Genomic DNA, 20,852 nt, shown 5'->3' with positions numbered 1-20,852 from the left:
TTTTAGTTTTCAAACATTTATTTTACTTATTCTGAGTGTTGAACCTTTGTGTGAGCATTTCTGGGTAGGATGAGCAAACATGGCACTTGATTCACCTGATTGATGAAGTGGTCACCACCGCCCTTAAACGCTTTTTTTTTTAGCGCTGTATGAAATATTAAACATTCCTTACATCGCCAATGCGCCACCAACCTTGGGAACTAAGATGATACGTCCCTTGTGTTACACTGAACATAACAAGTCTTAGTATTGCTGCTTGGCGGTAGAATGAACGATGACTGGGTAGTACCTACTCAGACAAGCTTGCACAAAACCCTCCCACCGACAGAATCGTCATCAGTCATCGTCAGTCATCGTAATATTTATAAACCATAATTACGTATACGTCCAAACCTACGTCACGTGTTCCATTAGTGAAATCCATATAAAAATCCGTTCAATAGTTTTCGAGTTCATTGCGTTCAAGTAGTTTAATAATTAAGAACATAGTTTTTTTTCCCTTCTCATATAATAATCGTATATAAAGATTTTACTTGTCGTCTGGTGTTGTAATAAAGTGAAATGTCAACATGCTCTTAATATCTAAGAGCTGGGAAGTAACTTCCTATCTTGTCAGAGAGACGGACGTCGCTACTATATAATATTTTATGGTTCTCGCATTCGTGTTAGTTAACCCGTCGTCGCGTCGCAACAAATGACATCACTTAGAAGACTAGTTAAAAGTTTTTATATGTACATACATTTAATGTAATATCGTATTGATTTTTTGAAAGCTGATTCCTGAATTAAACCATAGTCTGGATGGATTTTTTTCTTTCTCTTTTCCACTGTTCGATGTTCGCTATAGACAGATACATTTTAATTACTTACTAACAATCAATTCAATCGACAAATATTAATGTAAAAGTAAGTAATACGTGTCATATAGGAAGAGATATATATATATAACAATTGATCAATATTAATATTATAAAGAAGGAGATTTTATATGTAATGGGCTATAAATCCGAAACTAATGACCAATTTTGTACAATTTTTCACTGATAAAAACTACATTATTCCTAAGCGCTATAAAGTATAAATTATATCTATATCATATCATTTTCTTTATTAAAGCAACACCGTGCGAAGTTGGATTTGCTGGTTAGTAAATAAAATGATTATGATCTGAATTTAACCGTTATGTATATCTATATAATTTTCAACAAAAACATTTTAATCAGTTTCATTTCAACTAAATAAAAAGTTATCCGATTCGTATCATACTTCACAATTACTCGATTTAAAAAGGCAGGCAGACTACCGAAGAGAATATGGAAATATGAGAGTACACATGCAACTAAAAGGATTTTTCCATATCCAAATCAGAAAATTCTGCTGTTTGTTCCATGCACAAAGTCTGGCTTTATATATCAGTCTGATTGGCATGTATTGATAATGATAGAGAGTTATCGTTTTTAGGTTTGTCACCGCATCTTATTTGAAGCCCATTAATGACAATTACTCATTAATGCAAATTTTCCTAGTTCGATTCAATTTCTAGCTAATTAGATTTTGTTATGAGTAAAGATTTTTTTGCTAGTACTCGAGTTGTTGGCGGCTGGAAAACTGATGAAAATCTTATATTTAGATAAACGGTGATATTTGTGCACGTATCCGTGAAAAAGACCTTAACTTTAAACAGGTATTCGTGATGGTTTTATTTGAATTTAATTTATTATTACATAAAATAATAAAAGTATATAAAAAGTGCTATGGGACAAGTGCTTGGAACGAAGTTTCTTTTGTTATAAATTATGTATTACACAGAAACAATAAAATAAATTTACAACATTCGAGAATAATTCAATCACTGTGAAAATGTAAAAAGTTCCTTACGTGAAGATTTCTGTCATTCTATTGTAAGCCGCGTAAAAGAACTTCGTTCTAAAAAACTGCAATTCCTGCTTTAAGTGTAACTTCGTTCTAAAAAACTGCAATTCCTGCTTTAAGTGTAACTTATAATGTTGGCAAAAATCTAGCGCAAAACATAAACTATATCAAAACACAATTACGTCTTTAGCTTGCAATAATGTTGAACCCAATTACGTATAAAATTGACAGTACCTACAATAACGATTCGCTGAACATAACCTTAAATTAATAGCCAGTTACACAGACTTAAAGTACGAAAGAGATAGATATATCTATCAGAATATTTCCTCATCAGTAACAACTTAACTGCTGACAAATATTACCTTTTATACTTTCCATCGCTGTTTAAATTGAAATTTACGATTCAACGTTTTCCAGATATTAACAAATAAGCGTCTGAAATGTTCAACTTTATAATTTGATTAAAGGTATTTCGCGTCTGTGCAGTTTGCTAACCAATCTCACTTATAATATTAAAAAAAAAATTATATAATGACCGATACATTTTTATTGTAAGTGATATTATATTAATTCGAATCTCTGAAGAAATAACATACACAGTGTCTTTTTTTAAGTAAGTTAGTATGAGAATGGTACTCCGACTATCGTAACTTTGAATAATGTGAGTTAGACAATAGAGTATAATCGTACTTGTGCGTTGTCATATCCCCTGCACAGCCTTGACTCCGCTGAGAACTCTGCGCGCAACGTCCGTCAGGATGATATAATTAAAGTGTCAAATTAATGGAAATAAATTCCACATCAAAATTAAGCATTTAAATAAAATCATAACTTCTAAGAGTACCGAAATGTTTAGGACTACCGTCTAGTTATTACAATATATTTGCATATTATAACGGAATGTTGAGCTTACATAATTTTTAAGGCAGAGACTACTCCAAACTACCTCTGTCTTAATTGAAGAGCGTAACTATTTTTCTAATGCCTGACTGAAAAAAACGACTAAGCCAATATACATAAAACTCTTACCAAAATATGTAGCACGTTTTGCAGTTCAACCCGCTTTAAATTTAGACTATTGTAAAACTTGTATATCTTGTTCATAATTTGAATAAATAATTTAACATAAGGAAATAAATAAATACAGAACGATGTATGTAAGAAAATAATATTTGTTATTGTATCATTATTCATAATTAAAATAGATAATTTCATGTCATCGATGAATGTATTTTAAACTATGAGAAAGAACCGGAAACTATCTGTCGTTTAGTCCGTTTCGACTGCTTCCGGTCTAGAAGCGGTGATTTTTTAAAATATTCAAAATATATTTGTTATAGGCCAGTTCTAAGATTGTTGCGTTTGAAGTACTTTTATAATATTAACCATAACGTAATTATTATAATTAGCCACTGTTCAATTTATTACAATTTTTTTTGATATATTGTTTTCGTTATAGGATTTAAAAATAACAATTTAATTAACCAATGATTCTGAATTCAAATCCGGGGCAAGTACTTCTGAGTTTCCGTGTGCTTAATTTGTATTTATAATTCATCTCGTGCTCGACGGTTAAGGAAAACGTACGAACAACAACCTGCATTGAAGCAGCGTAGTGGATTAAGATCCGTACCTTCCCCTCGAAGTTGAGAAGTAACAGAAAACGTCAGTTTAGAGCTAATTCAGACAAGCTGCTCCAATTTGGGTAAATCGATACACATATGATAGAATTTCATTGAAATTAGACCTCCGAGATGAATTATAAACACAAATTAAGTGCATCAAAATTCAGTGGTGTTTGCATGGCTTCGAATCCGCAATTATCGGTTAAGGCCATTTCGCCATTCTACGTCTTACGTAAAATAAGATAAAACATCTAACAATTCAATGTGCAGTAACTGTTTACGCTTACTATAACTTACTATATCTAGTTATGCTTCATACAACCTGTTTGGCTTAAATAGTAAAATGAAACAGGTTACACATTAATTAAACGTAGTACAAATAATACTAGTTGAACATAATTCCTGAATATTACAATTTCTTCGTACAGACACAATCTCAGCGAGTCTTTTCATTCTGATTGAAAAGATACAGTATGCAATAACACTGGTCTACTTAAATCCGAACATAGGTACAATAAAAACAGATTCTATGAAACGAATGCTACAACGAGAATGGATCAATCATTAATTCGTATTATATTTGCGTTAGACAACAGTTCTTTGAATTTAATAAAGGCGTAACTCCTTGAAATTAAATTTGTTGTTGAATGATATTCGACGATATTGTTTTGCAAATTATAAACACAATGCATGGATAAAGATTTGAGATATCGCTCTGTGATTTTGAAACGCTAATTAAATCCTACGACTAGATTCATGATAAATATATCGTTGTTCAATTCAGCGCTAATTATTAATGGTACTATAATATTAGTAATGTCATAAATAAAAAGGAAGGTCCTTAGGAAAGAAATGATCAACTCCGACCATTTCTTTATTACATTGAGAATTGTAAATACAACGCAAAACTAGTGACCTCGTAAGAAAAGAAAAGAGCGTTGTTCTTATATCGAAACATACGAAAAAATCAGTACTAACCAATATTCGTAAGTATATATCATTTCAAAACCACGATTACAGTGTCATGAGAAATTAGAGTCTTGTAATTACGCAAAGAGATGGTCGAAATTTAAAAGCATTTCTTGACATCCCAAGACTATTGACAAAACAGACGTAATATTGTGAAAGTATCCTCAGCCCAAGCCATCTCATTAAGTTGATTATGCTCCACCTTGAAGTTGCTCCGGCGATATACATTTATAACAAAATTTCATCGTCAAAGGGATGTTTCGTCTTAAGACAAAAGGATTAAAGACGTCATTCGCTTGAAAGCTTTTGAAGTATGTCGGGTCCAGTTAAATAAAAAATTGTAAACTCCATCGATTGCGACTCATTTGAAATGTCGTGGAATATTTTGATGTTTTCTGAAACGGTATTTTGTTTGTAATTGGCTTTCGGCCTCGATTGAACTTATCAAATATCTTTCTAGATTTTTTTGGCCCTAAATATATTTTGAAGCAATTAATAAACACTACGTAGGTACCAATATTTCTGGTAGAATTTGAAAATGAATATGAATTTTTCGAACGCTAAAATTAAAAATGTAATTTATTTTAGCGTTTCGATATTGAATACATAAATTTTAATTGCTACAGCTTTTTAGTTATTTCTTTTTAACCTATAAAAATTTATTAGACCAGATAACAGGTTTTCTTAATTGGTCCAACAAACAAACGTCAACGTGCGGTTTAGGTACCAGGACCGCATGAATTGCATAGCAGTACCATATTACTTCATTACACGAGTCTCGGGGGCTTCGTCTAAGCTCTCCAAAAGCACACAATTTACCTGCGCGCTCTGAATTTGCATACCGAGACCATGGCGTAAAACCTAGATTTACGATTTGTTTGGGAATATAAATACAAGATGACCCAGTACACACAATGTAAAGGTTTCATATCTGTAGCAGGGGTTTAAATCCCGGCAAGCAGATTTTGAGTTATATTTATCCAAGTCTAATGCTTTTTTATGATATGTGGAATTAGGCGGAAAGGTAAATGGGCCATCTGACGTTAAGAAGGAATTGGCACTGCTAAAATATTAACCATTCCTCACATCGCCCATGGACCATCAACCTTGAGAACTAAGATGTTATTTCCCTTGTTCCTGCAGCTACAATAGCTCACTCACCCTTCAAGACTTTACAAGACTTACTTAACAGAAATAGATATTCAATTTTACAAGTTTGATTCAGGGTGCGAACTAACCACCTCCAAAGGTCAAACGTTCAAAGCAGCCACTAAACCTACCAAAGAGTAATATCCTATCATACATATAAGATCTTATGCATATAAAACTGAAACATTAAATCAGACTGATACCAACAACAGATGGCGCCGTAACGGTGCAATATAGAGTGAATGGTAACTCATTTCATTTGATACTATTCAGCGAGCGGAATCATCTACTTTAAACAACGATGAAAATCTAAGCTTTGACAATAAACACGATAATCAAATACAACAACATCGTTAAGTATCTTGTGATCCGTAATTATATCGACATTAAAAAAAACACTAAAAATTAAAATCGACCACAAAATCTGAAACTATGCTTTCAGTAAAACCTTAATAATTTCGAATATCAATGGAATTGAAATGACACAACCTTCGAGTTTTACTGAACCTAATGCGAAGAGAATCATGATGATTAAATTTTACTAGACCGTACGTAAATTGTATTAAAATATATATTTTTTTAATTCGAGTTGTTTCATAAAAGTACGTTTGAATCGTGACGTTATAGTGTTGAATTAAATTTGAAGTTACCGCAGTAGGAACTAGCGAAAAGAATCGGCAAGAAACTTAGCAGTTATTCTTTTCACCCATTTATTTTTGTATTTATAACTCATCTCATCGGTGTAGGAAAATATTGTGAGCCTATTGAAGTGGAACGAAAAGAATTCGATCCAGATCTTCTCCAAAAGAGAGAACTCCCAAGCCCAGGTGTGAGTTGTGACTTTACTGTCACTAATTTATTCTACTGTCACACGAAAGTGATTTCAATAGATAAAGTGTATTAAGACGTAAGTTGTTTTGAGGCTCTTGAAACAGAAATAATGTCTTATAATCTTACAATGCCTAGACAATGTCGTTTTTGGTAATCAAGGCATTTGTTCGTACAATTTTTATCAATTACATGAATTTTCGAAAAAAGAAAAGCGATAGCAATATGTCGCTTTACGTGTATTTCAATGCTGTAAAATGACAATTCGAAAGTTGTTTTATGACCCTACTTAAATAAAATCGCACGTGACGTTGGCGAAATAATATGTGTCCAATTAAAAGGACAATTTAAAAAAAAAAACTTAAATAAAATATATAATGTTAATCAAAATATTCTATTATATTATTGTTTATTATGAATATACACATCGACTATATGAACGTCTAGAATCAAAAGAAACGAAATCTGACCGACCAGTATTTTTAAATGTATGTATGAAATAAAAGTATGTTAGCCTTGGGACTTACGTTAAAAGAAAATTTGTGATTTTTTTTCTTTTTAAAAATTAAACATTTTAGTTAGTAAAATGTATGTATTTTTCTTATTATTATAGTAACATGTAGTGCGTGTGCCGCACAAACTCCAAAACATCATGCCGTTTGCCTTCACGGCATGCGATACGATCTTCCACGACGTCCAAGGCGTCAATTGATTTTTTGAAGTCATCTGTAGGCGGGCATGCACCTGATAATAAATTGTAACCTTTCCTTACTTCGCCAAAGCGACACCAACCTTGGAAGCCAATGTCCCTTGTGCCTATTGTTATACTGGCTCACTCACATTTCATTCCGAAACAATAAATACTAAGTATTGCTGCGCAGCGATAAAAGATACGATGAGCGGGTGGTACCTATTCAGACCATGAAGAAAATGATTTAAGTAAAATAAAAACAATATATGTAATTTTTTATGAAACAATTATGTTAATATTGATAAAAAATTACATTATACGTGTATGTTGCAAATTGGAACGGACGTCAGCCGTCACCAATTTCACGCAGCTCGCGGTGTTCGTTTTTTCTGAAGCACAGAATAACGAAAACAAATAGTTTACATATTAACCCGAACTTATGTTGGCTGCAATGTTAATAATTTTCACATAGAATGCTTTGTTTTAAATATCCTAAGTTAGGAATGTAATAATCATTTGTAGTTTTAATTTTCAGTGGGGTGTAAACGACCCAATAGGCAAATAAGTGTTAACAGCTAACAATGATCATTTACAAAATGTACAATTATCATTAACAATGATAATTATACCTAAGTATGTATATAATGAGATGTGAAATGTGAATATATATTTTTTACTGTATATGCCCAAAATGATTTTGTTTAAATAATTAACACAAAAAAGAATTCAAAATATATATAAAATTTCGTTATAATATAAAATGTTTACCGTTCAAAATGTGACGTCCGCCGACGCGATCTTCAGTGCCCCAATTGTTGACTCTGTGAGATTGAATATACAAATTACGCGTAATGACGCAAACACTTGTGTCTATAAAACTTTTCCATATTTTTTAGCTATCTAAATTCATACGAATATTTGAATATTATCGGCTCTACCTTTATACGTTATCGGAGGAGTGATTAACCACTGCTGTAGCAATGCTGCGTCACGTGCTTTCAATTTAATAAAAAGTGTGTTTAACACCTGCCCTAAAATAATCTTCAATCATGTATAAAATTAATTTTATTCAGCGAGAGTGAAATCGAAGCGCGTTAATTGTTTTTAAAGCAAAATATAGTGTAGCTATTAAAATTGTAATGGCGGAAGTTTCAACTGGGCGGCAATTTATTCAAGTAATTTACAGTCAATAAACAGTCCCATTTAAAACTTGATTGTTGAATTAAATGTATTAGATATTATAAATAATACAAGACTTTCAAATAATTATATTTAGAATTGAATATAAATATTAATTAGTAAACTTTAAGAACCCATAACTTTACCAACGCTGGGGTCTTGTTAAAGGGAAGATTTGGAGCACGTTCCACTAGCTCTTCCTCCGCGAATGGATGGGTATATACGAGTATGAAACGGTTATTTATCAATTTGATTGCAAACGGTACCTATAAATTCTAATTATTTTTCTTACATTATTTTTCACCGCGCACCGGACACATAAAATAACTGAAAATCAGTTACGTGAAACTCAATTCAACTTGTCCGGAATTAAACCCGCTATCTTCACATAAAATTTGTATATTCCATCCACTGGATCGTCTCAAATCTAAAGTAAATAACTCTATAGTTAATATTCTGGCATGAGATTGGAGTAAAAATCGTACGGTTGAACCTAATATGAGCGCTGCTACATGGAAAATGTATGGGAGGTGCGCTTTTAACTAACCGATACAGCTATTTCACGTTATGGCTCGACCGGACGGCCGGCCCGTGTAATCTAACCGGACATTAGGTTTTTTTACCGTATTGGCTAGGAAGCTGGCGAGCACTTCGGTGTATGATTTACTCATGTTCCATGTCGATAGACTAAAGTTCAGATCAATACGCTTATAAGGTTCTACGTTGTTTTTTTTATTTTAACAACAAAGCTATTGTTCGGTTCGCAGATTTTACTGTAATTTATTAATTCTGTATAAGGCTGATTTTGTGATATTAAGTCTTTGGTAGGAGGCACCCGTCGTGACGGCGGAGTGGTGGCATGCGCGAGAGTTGCGCGCGGTACTGGACATTATTTAAACATTTCAGCGCGACTTTATAGTTTTTTTTATACATAATTCTAAAATAAAAGTCAGTGATAAGTTAGTGATAGTTCCGTCAAAATTGGTCCAGCCGTTCCAGAGATTAGCCGGAACAAACAGACAGACATACAAAAATTGTAACAAATATTATTTTGGTATATGTACCGTGTATACATGCATATTTAGTAAAAAGCGATTATTTTAATATTAGAAACTCTCCAATTTTTTTATTTATTCAGAATACAAACCATCGGATACAAAATAAGAGTTGTCGAACTGACCAAAACGCTGTAGTTTTCAAAAAAATGTTTCAAACTTTATTTACTATTCCTGAACTATATCAGATTGACTGTTATTGTTGTTTTTATATTTGAGGCTTAAGCTCAGCACGGGATTACGTTATGTATTGAAGAGAAAATGTTCGTATTCGAATGTCGACTTTATGAATCTAAGTGCACGCTGTGTCGGAACATAATAATTCACTTGTAATGTTATTTAATTTACAAATTCAATAAAGCTTGACATTTCATTATTGAAAGTGCTCAGAAATGTACTTTGAATGAAAAAATATTAATTAAAACGTAGAGAACCAGAGGGTTGTTTTGTAATCTTCCATGCTTGGGATGTACATACTCGTAACTTGATTAAACCCCGTGTAATCATTGCTTTTATTAATGACCGGTGGTTGAGCTAAATTAGTTTACAAATAAGGTGACGGAAACCAATTTACACTAACACTTAGTCATGCTAAACTTCAGATTTGGTCTTTCGCCTTCAAATATGATTTAAAAAAGTATTAAAATAATAGTCTATAAATTTCCAACTGTTAACTGATGTTCTAGTCTCCTTAACAGGATAATTCATTTTAAGTTTTTATTACCAAAATGTAAGAGGCTTAAGAACGAATGTAGAAAAAAATCATTTATCTGTATTATCTAATGATTATGATATGATAATTTTCACCGAAACGTGGCTAAATGAATCTGTATATGATTACGAGGTAATTAGATCAGAGATATAACATATTTAGGCGAGATAGATATTCCTCCTCATTTTCTTCTCACAAAAAAGAGGGGGGCGGTGTAATGATTCCTGTCTCAAAGAAATTTGAAGTTATTCGAAAGTATGAGTGGGGGTCGGCGTGTGAGGACTTATGGATTAGCGTGAAATTAAGAGGGACCAGCAGTATTAATATATGTGTTGCTTACTTTCCACCGCCTTTGGATTGGCATTTCTATATAACTTATCGGGCGTGATAATTAGAGTAAGCGAAAAGTCATCCATAATGTTGCTGGGGGATTATAACTTAAGTGACGTATTGTGGGAATACAAGGCTGGATCTAGCTTTCTATTACCATCGATATCCGATGGGCACGTAGTAAACAGCTTTCTAGACAATATTACATTTAATAACCTACACCAATGTAACTGTGTTTCGAATGAAAATGGTAAAATGTTTGCTCTAGTTTTTTCTACTGACCCATCTTGCATATCTATCTCCAAAGTCTTAGCATCTCTAGTACCTTCTGACATTCATCATCCTCCTCTCAAAATATCTATACAAGCGTCTTCATATGCCACTGTCAAATATAATAAAATTCTAAGATATAATTGCACAAAATGTGACTATGAAGCGCTGAATACTGCCCTAGAAGCTATAGATTGAACAATCATATGGGATGGATGCTCGAATGTTAATGAAATGGTTGAAGTATTTTACTCTAAATTAATGTCAATTATCCATGAATTCACTCCAGTTAGATTGCCCATGAATGAGAACTTCCCTGTATGGTACATCTTTATCTCTTATTAAAGCTCTCCGAGAAAAAGCGAAATACCATAAACGATACAAAACATACAAAAATGAAATGGATAAACTTAGTTACATAATATTACAAGAACGATGTGACTTTTTGATAAAGGAGTGTTATACTAGTTATATAAATAACACACCTAATACTTTACGTCAAAATCCGAGGTATTTTTGGAGCGCTTTTACAAGTAAAATGAGTAACTGTACTTCAATTGCAAATGAAATGACACTAGGAATTGAAAAAGCAGTGGGTGGACAAGCCACAGCTAACCTTTTTTCCAAGCATTTTCAAAGTACATATAATTTAAGTCATGCATGTTCAGAACTGCCAACGATAGATTTTAGTAATCCATATGGCAACGTTACGTCGCTAAGTAAATTGTTCGTAGCATAAATCGACGTTTTGAGATGTCTTCAGTCTTTAAATACGAATAAATCATCCGGTCCCGATGAATTACTTCCATTATTTTTAAAAAAATGTCCAAAAAATTTGTATAAGCCCTTAACAACTATTTATAATAAGTCGCCGGAGACGGGTATATTCCCATCCATGTGGAAGAAAGCTCATATAATACCAATCCACAAAGGGGTTGATGTGGGTGATGTAACTGATTATCGTCCTATTTCTTTACTTTAAAATTGTGGTAAGATATTTGAGTCCATTGTGCATAGGGAAATATTAGGCCACACACGTAAAAATATAGATTGTAATCAGCGCGGATTTTTGGCTGGTAGATCAACAGCATCAAATTTAGTGTCTTATGTATCTGTAATTGCCGATGCCTTAGATAAGAGAGAAGAGGTTCATTCGATATACACAGATTTCAGGAAAGCGTTTGATGTTGTGAATCATAGGATATTATTGAAAAAAATTGAACATATAGGAATTCATGGTTCTTTATTGAGATGGATTGAGTCTTATCTAGAAAACCATTCACAATTAGTTAATATTCGTGGTTTCAAGTCAGCAGAAAATGAGGTAGCTACAGGAGTACCTCAAGGATCACACTTAGGACCTTTAGTTTTTTTAATTTTTGTAAATGATTTACGCTTTAACGTAAAATCAAATTTTAAATTTTTTGCTGATGACTTAAAAATTTATCGTGTAATAAAAAGTGATTTAGATAAGCTAATATTGCAAGCGGATATAAACTCTATTTGTGATTGGTGCCACATAAATCAAATGTACATCAACCCTACAAAATATTTTTTCATAAAATTTTCTCGCAAGATTATTTCTCAGTCGGTGACATACTATATTAATGGCAGTTCAACTATACAAGAAGTAAAGAGCATACGTGATCTTGGCGTTATACTTGATAGTTCATTAAGTTATAGGCTACATGTTGATCATATAATAAAAAAAGCATCTAAACTATCTGGATTTATTACTAGACAGTTAAAAATATTTAAGCAGCCGAGTGTTGCTATTCTTTTATTCAATACCTTAGTTCGAAATATCCTGGTATATTGTAGTGTAGTATGGAGCCCTTGCTATCATGTTCACATTAATAGACTTGAACGTGTTCAAAAGAGATTTTTATATCACTTACCTCACTTACACTGATAATAAATGTCACGAACTTAAATCGTACATACAGAGGCTCAATTTTTACAGAGCAAGCTCATTTCATACTAGAAGAAAAATGAATCTTTCTTTACAAGCTAATTCACGGACTTACTGACTCGTCCGATATCCTGCAATGCATAAAATTTTCCATCCCTCGTTCAAACAGTCGCCTGCCCAACTCTAGGACCTTTTGTCTTCCTACCTCTAGAAATAAAAAAAAATATCGTTTCGAAGCATTCTCCACAGCGCTGTACCAATATGTGTTTACACACATGTGTCAGTGTCATGTGTCAGAATTAGATTAGATTGTGTGGGAACACATGAAGGTTTTCCACTATATTTTCCTACACGTTAAAAAGAGATGAATTAGTAATACAAATCATATGCATGAACACTCAGTTGTACTTGCCCGGATAAAACGTTCTAACTCATCGGTGTGAGTCACCCTTATTTGACCGTTTTACATTCATCAAAATTCTTTATAGAGAAATCTCTGTGTCCTAACTGATCATGTCCTGCAGTGTTTCGGCTTTACTTGATATATGTGATACGTGTACGAATTTTAGAAACATTCGGACAATATTGCCGGACTCACATCTCATGTCTGTCAGAAGTAACAATGTAATGGAATAAAGTGCTTTCTTGTCAACTTCATACATAGCTAGAAAAGATTTATTTGGTTACATTTCCGTTTTTGAAACGAAGTCGTTTTACGCGCCTTACAGTAGAGTGAACTGGCAGATATCGTCACGTAAAGAAAAGATGCCTACTCTAGGCGAACTTTTCCTCTTTATCTCTCTCTCAAGCTTTCTCTTTCTATTTTAAAAGTGAAGATAGTTCAATAACTCAAGTTATAAGTCTCGATTGAGATATTTGTTTTATATATACTAATATATGTACAACACAATTGTGTCGAGCGCGAGTAAGTTTATGAGATAAGTTTAATGTTTTCCAATATGAAATCAATACAAGTTCAAAGACGTCCGTATTTTTAACCGACTTCAAAAAGGAAGAGGTTATCAATTCGTCTGTACTTTTTTTTTCTTAAGTTCACTACTTAATATTGTAAAACTTTACAATTTTTATATTTAAACTCGATTTCAAATATGTGAACATACAGCAGCAAGATAAAACCCTAGAAGTCACTATAAACCTTTAAATGCAAACTGCTTTATTGTTATATTTCGTTGATTAGATGCATTCATCTTCTTATTATGTATAGGAAAGATCAGTCCAGATGCATGTTACCGAGAGTACAAACAGTAGAGCACAGTTAGTCCACGTAATTGCGTTTAAATGAGCAAGTCAATCAACGTTTTAAACGTTGACAGCAAATATTACGAAACCACCTTTACTCGCCACACTTCTGGATCGATTTTAGAGTTTTGCGCTACTTTGCGTTTTGATCCATTTACTTCGTTATGTAGGTCACTAACAATAGGTCAAAAGGTAAATAGTATAACCAGCCTCATGGTATTTACTTATGTGAAACTATTAAGCGTCATTCCTAATAGTTGTAGCCATTAAACCTCAACAGCTCAAGAATGTGCATCCCGTTTTGGGATTGTAATGTCATCGACGTGGTATTGATATTTAATTGGATTATTGTCGTACCCGTTACAAGTTATTTTATGATATATATAACAAGACTAAGTTGAAGACGAGACTAAAATGTAGTCTACAAAATTAGCAGTTTATATCAATAAACATTTAATTTAAGAAATAATATAAGTTAAAATTGTAATTTTATAATAATTATAGGTTAATCAATAAAAATTGCACGTTTCGATACGACCATTTCCTAATACATAGCATGTCTCTGTCATCGGTTAAGGAGTGATAATGTTCCGCAACAGGTGAACAGCTGGACAGAAGCCAGCGGAGACTCTGAAATACTTAGTACGTCCGAGGAAATCTTACCTGAATAAATGTCTAAGATGTAGAACATGGAATGTTTCCGATGGGGAAGCGGTGACAGATGCTGTAGTTCTTAAACGTGTTAATTCAATTCTATATAATGTTAACAGGAATTATGGAATGACATAAGTTTGAATATGAATCAGCTGCATTTCGAAATATTAATTTTATAATTGAATGAAGTTTTATGCAGAAATATATATATTTTTTTAAAGTACTCTAGTCGATAGATGTGTGTTCGCTCAAGTGAAAATCAGTTGAATCTAAATATAGAATAAATAAAGATCAATTTTACAGGAATAATGTTACTTAAAAAAGCTTTAGAAATATTTATTGATATCAGAACAGTGATGTGCACAAAATATGTCACATACTTACTCGTAATTTAAAAAAAAAACCGTTTTAAGATATTTTAAAACAAGTATATACAACGTTTTTCATTTAGGTTTGAATGATAAAATTAAACGCGTTAAATGGTTTACAATGGAATGCTGAGGAGTCTGTATTCTGTATAAGAATGTGCTTTGAATTTTCATGTGAGAATATTTGTTGTAGCCATTCTCTAAAATAGCATACATAATTGTATCATTATGTGTTGGAATAACCGAAAAATTTGACTGTTCTGTAACTGAGATGGCTCAGTGAATATACCGCATAGATTTTGACTAAAATTTGCGGGATTAATTCGACAAAGAATCCTTGGATTTTTGTGAGCTCCATGATCCATACTTTCAATTTTAATATATTTCCTTAGCATTTTCGAAGGTTTACATTTCATAAATAAGCCTGGTCTTTTAGGTCGACATAATACATCTTAACCTCAGCTAGATAAATAAACATCTGTATCTCAGAAATGTAAAAACTGTGAAAAAGCATTCTTTTGTCGAAAACAGCGGCGGTTCCTTATTCAAATACATACCAAGGGGTACTTTTGAAGCAGAAGAAAACATTTACGGCAGTTTAGTCTACTTACTAATAATAATTAACATTGTAATCTATTTTTGTTTCAAATTCAACGTTCAAATTCAAAATCAACGACCATAGATATTCACTAAACAAAAATACAAAGATACAATAAATGAAAACGAATTAACCGAAGGCGATTAATGACAGCACTTTATAAGCCGATGGCGTTAGATATCCAATTGTCACGTGCCGCTATTGTTTTGCACGCAGACATCTCATTCACACGTGTTTCTGATTTCGTTTACAATAACTCAATCTTGGTCCCAAATGGTTGGACGTTTGCCATCACTAACCTGGCAAAGGTTGGTGGGTGGGTTGACGGTTCAGTAATGGGCGTCACGTTCCCCTGTCAGCCAATCAAAGTCTATTGTTCTAGAGGCGTGTGTAATTAGAGGACGTTAATAGTATTCTTTTTTTTTCGGGGTCGAGATATTTTAAATCGATGAGATTATTTTTATCGATTTAATTTAAAGTGTTTTCATAGTTTATTTCCGTCGCAAGTATTTTAGTATAGCTTGTGCTGGTTTTCTTTTTCGGATAATCATATCTCCACAGTAGTCTATTAATATCTCACTTCTAGTCAAAAGGCGCCACCCTTCTCGAGGATAAGGCTTGGAGCTTATTTTACCAAATTATACATATTAGATCAAAAAACAATTTTATCTTAAAAATATATCTGAAATATAACTCGGGTAAAGTGATTTTATCGCTAACATTCACCTATTTTTTTTATTGTATGCCACTCAAGCCTATATGCCTACAATGAAAGCCTAAAAAAAATAAAAAACGTCTAACGCTTTGTTTTAAAACCTTTTTAACGAAATCCATTCGATAACAATTCGACAAAAAAACAATTTCACGTATAGCGTTACTTTACATGTGAAATGACTGGTTCGTCTTTTTTTATAAATTATTTTAATAAAACATTCAGTAATAAATTTATAAAATTGAATTTAATTAAAAAAACTCGTCTGAAATTTGAGTTCTGACCAATGCAACAATCATTTCTGAGAACTTTATGAGATTAAGACGTCGATTTTTTAGGGAGTAAAAAGGCGAAATATTTATTTAGAGGGTAGTAAAGTGACAATTATAAAAATCCTTTTAAATGGCAAACTATATCCGATTGATCCGTTCAAAATATCATTAATTGTATCAAACTAACTATTACGTTCAGAGATATGTAAAATTTATATAGCACGAAGGAAAAGCGCCTCTAAGTGTAGTCAGAATAAAAACTTTATTTACCAAATTGACTCCTCTAACGATACAGCAAGCGTCGTCAACCGGAAGCCATAGACTACTTAGCATTGCGATAAGAGATGATAACATCAAGATTGCTCTAAAGACCTCAGACAGTGGTTTTGAGAATCTCGCTAAAATTTAGGGTTGCTGCAAAAAGTCAATGAAAATTAGATATAAATAAATAATAATAATAAAGATTGATGTGATATATGCACTAATTTAAATTTCCAACTTTCGTAGCAAAACGCCACATATAATCAAACTCGAAGTATGGCATGGAAGTAAGTATGTTAAAAAACATTTACGAATAATAAAATTTCGCTTAAAAACTCGACGGGTAGGTTTCGTATATATGCATATAAAAACTTCTTAAACAACACCGTAGGGGACGTCGTAGCCCCAGCTACGACACACTCGTTAACTTCATTTCTATTACACGTGTTTTACTCATTAAAGATAACATTTTATATTTATTTTTTCAGGTACTTTCGGATAATTGGACATTATTACTTCCTTCTACACAATACGGATATATTTTTATACGGTAAGATTTTTTTTAATGCTACCTAAGCTTTTTTTATATGAACTTACTATATTATATAAAAATTAATGGAATCATTTACTAAAATATGATTTACAAAACCAACCCCTCGTCGCGAAAATAATGCCACAGCACCACATTTATAATAAGGTTCGTAACGGAAGAGAAACCTTAAAAGGCAAACAACGCTATTGTAATTTTAACTAAAATGGTTCTCTTATCAAAGTATAGAAATTAATTTCATGGTGTTCTCACCGAGACTTGTCACGCAAGCCGTCAGCGGAGCTCGGTATGATTTTTACGCAACAGAATCCTCTAATTAAAAATCTCTCAAGTCTCAAACAAAGCAGTGAGTCACTTTATAATTAAAACACGTTTCCACAAAGCGTTCTATTTGCGGCCGCTTGAGTAATCTTAAACTTTCTGATGTTTTAACGTGCACGTTTTTAATTTCGAAGTTTAAATCATAAGCAGGAGCGTGACGATGTTAAAACTGGATGAATTGTCATTTTTATCCATTTTAACTCAAACCCAAAGTGTTAATAACAGAGTACCTCGCTTTATTTAAAATTGTTTTCAATTATATATGGTTTAATTGTATTACAGAATAAGCTTTTTACTTTTGAACATATTGAAAACTTTTCATTTAATGGAAATTAATCTAGATTTTCCTTTGATATATACTTAATTATTATTCTTCAAGAAAATGTTTTATGTACAGGATCGTAGATCAGAAATGGATTAAAGTTTACGTCTTCAGACGACGTAGTCTTAGCGTACAATAGGTATCTTGCAAAATGACAAAACGTTTTGATAAAATCATTGTATTTTCAATTAGTCTAAATAATAAAAAATCATAATTAGCAGTTCCATGGAGAGAATGTCGTGGTTAACGTTGAATAGGCGATTAAATAAGCATGCCGGACACTCGCGATTCGGACTCTACTTAACGTAATTTGGTAGCAATTGTTTTTCGCTTCCATTGACAAAGGATACCCATACAGTCCCTATTAATGATAACACGACACATACAAATAACATCAATATTTCTCCAATAGCGACGTGTAATTGACTATACCAAGGATTCAAATCAAATAAACACCAGACACAATAATTTATACTATTATTATAAATGCGAAGGCAACCCTGTCTGTTCCCTCTTAGCGTATATACCGCTGGACTGACTCAGGTGAAATTTGGTACGGAGATAGATTGAGTCCCGAGACAGGACTTTTTTTTTTTATTCAATGTCTTCAAAAAATAGTAATATATTTCTTATGTATAACACACAATAAGTAAATGATATGTGCATATATATAACGTCTCAAATAATAATACAGTGTTACCTTTTTACTGTGGGTATGGATTTGAAGAAAACAGTTTTGTTATATAACTATTTAATTGTAGAAACCAAAATTTATAAATCTTACAATAAGTTTAGTTACTTAATTAAGTTACAGCTTTTGTACTATAGATAGTTAAAAAAAATATGCCAGGTAGACTCAGCGTGGGTCACCTGGGATGTCACGGTAGCATGCGCAAGCGATCCCGGAGCGCCCGCCGAAAGACGGAGAGGGTACCGCTGGTTTTTTAGCGGGTAAACCCGGCTTAGCTGGGCGTACTCGGCGTCCAGGGCTCCGGGGAGTGCCACACCCCCCCCCCCACTTTCCATCACGTAGGGGAAGCGCGTAATGCGTTTTTCCAGCGAGAAAAAAAAAAGAGTCACTTAGGATAAAAGGAATGTTTGAAAACTCAATGTATTATAATTTATCTTATTAAATATTAAAATTTAGGCGCCACTGACGATTCAAAGATTGTATTTTTAATTATTTAGTACACCGTTCGCCAGGCCGGTGTATAAGTTTGTATAAAAAATTAAAGTAGGTACATCACCAAATTTCCTATCAAGTAAATAACCAAGAGATAAATACCTTTAACGAGGAATTGTAAGCAGTAATTTACCTTTTGGAGGTTTAAAGTCCTGCTCACTCCAAATGACGACTTCAACACCGGAGAAACATTCCAATGGGTCAAAAATCACTGTAAATCAAATTAAACATGACTACGACTTTCTGAATTGCAAACCAACGCATTTAAGCAAAAACAAGAATTAACGACTTACAATTTTTTAAAGTCGGTAGTAATATTTTGTATAAAGTTCAAAACTCCATTATAAATACATTCTGAAAAGATATATGCTGTTAAAGCACTGAAGTAATAATCAATCACAAATTAAGAAACTCAACTATTAAGGTAACTCACCGATATATTCAGTATATCGAATTTGAAGTTTGAATTCGGTGTTAAACCGAAGATGTAAAAATGCAAAAAGAACGAAATTGAAATTTCTTGATACTTTGAAAGATTGCAGCAGTGTGGCCAGTATCACCACCAAAATTAAATAGGAATTACATCCATATTTAAATCAAAGAAATAATTATGGAATAATTATTTTATTTAATAAAAGCCAATTATAAGGCAAAATAAATCTGTCATAATAAATTTCCGACATTTTCAAACAAATACTAACCCTTTATTGGATGACAGCTAATAAATTAATCTCAAACGATGCAAAATGACTTCCAACAAATGAATTAGATAATAAAATCTAATTGTAATAATTATTTCACTGCACCGATAAGATAAAAATGTAATTTATTTTATTATTTAAATTCAAAGAAAATGCCAAAATGAGGTATTGGGCTAGCAATACCGATATATGGGAAGTGGGAAATAGGTTAACGGCACGGCATTTTAGCAAATTGACACTTTTGTGACGTTTTATATAATTTAAAAAAAAGTTAAAATTATAAAAATAATTTTTAATGTAACAAAAGGTTAATTATAATTGTCTGGTTTACCCGCCTGCTGCTATTACTTAGACTACAGACAAAGAATTTCGATGGGTCCTACAATGTATATTTATTGAGCTTCGTGTTATCACTGAACCGCCAATAGACAGCAGTCACACAGATCCGCTCGGTCATTAGTTGCGGGAATAGTGTTTTTTTTAGAATTATTATTCGCAGCTGTTCTTCTATTTCGATAAAAAGGTTATACAACAAACAAATGTTTTGCTTTTAGGCACAACTATTCGAAAGTAACGCATAAAATATATTTCCTTTGAATTAAAATATTAATATCAAATTTAAATGACTAATTAAATATCAAATCGAATAACTAATGAGTAATTAAAAGTTAGTAAGCGGGCAAATCTCGCCTCCTAGAACCTACAGAACCGATGGCAGCTTCAAATTCAATAGTATTAAATCGGCGAATAGTTTGTTAGTTTGAACGCGTTAATCTCATTTAATAAAGGAAGAAGAAAAGGAAAAAATAAATACCTCAAGGATCAATTTTGTTATCCGTCTGTCTGTCTATTTGTTCGTATCTCGTTTTTCTCAGGAATGCGTACAAAAATCAAACCTACGTCAAGTCACCGCGATCAAATCATATGGCGTAGAGTCATAAAGTTTCGTAAGAATCAATATATTGTAGTTCAAGTAAATTGGTTGTTAGATCAGTGTCTATTTGACTATTTGTCTGGTGGTACGAAGCTGTCTTATACCTACGAAGGCGAAACAG

The 20,852-nt window shown here is 32.6% G+C and overlaps 1 protein-coding gene across 4 annotated transcripts in view; it reads left to right on the top strand.

The window, feature by feature from the left end:
• LOC113395415 (pseudouridylate synthase RPUSD2-like) overlaps positions 1-20,852 on the top strand; it is a 405,111-nt gene that overhangs the window by 150,010 nt on the left and 234,249 nt on the right. The window contains exon 1 of one of the 4 annotated variants that reach the window (XM_064220616.1): positions 17,219-17,270. The exons of the other annotated variants lie outside the window; for them this stretch is intronic. The gene's annotated coding sequence lies outside the window, so the exon portion shown is untranslated. Of the gene's footprint in view, positions 1-17,218; positions 17,271-20,852 lie in introns of those variants that run through there. 4 annotated transcript variants of the gene reach the window in all.

Source organism: Vanessa tameamea, chromosome 4, assembly GCF_037043105.1.
Source record: "Vanessa tameamea isolate UH-Manoa-2023 chromosome 4, ilVanTame1 primary haplotype, whole genome shotgun sequence".
Classification (NCBI taxonomy): domain Eukaryota; kingdom Metazoa; phylum Arthropoda; class Insecta; order Lepidoptera; family Nymphalidae; genus Vanessa; species Vanessa tameamea.
This window is presented reverse-complemented; position numbering and strand designations above follow the sequence as displayed.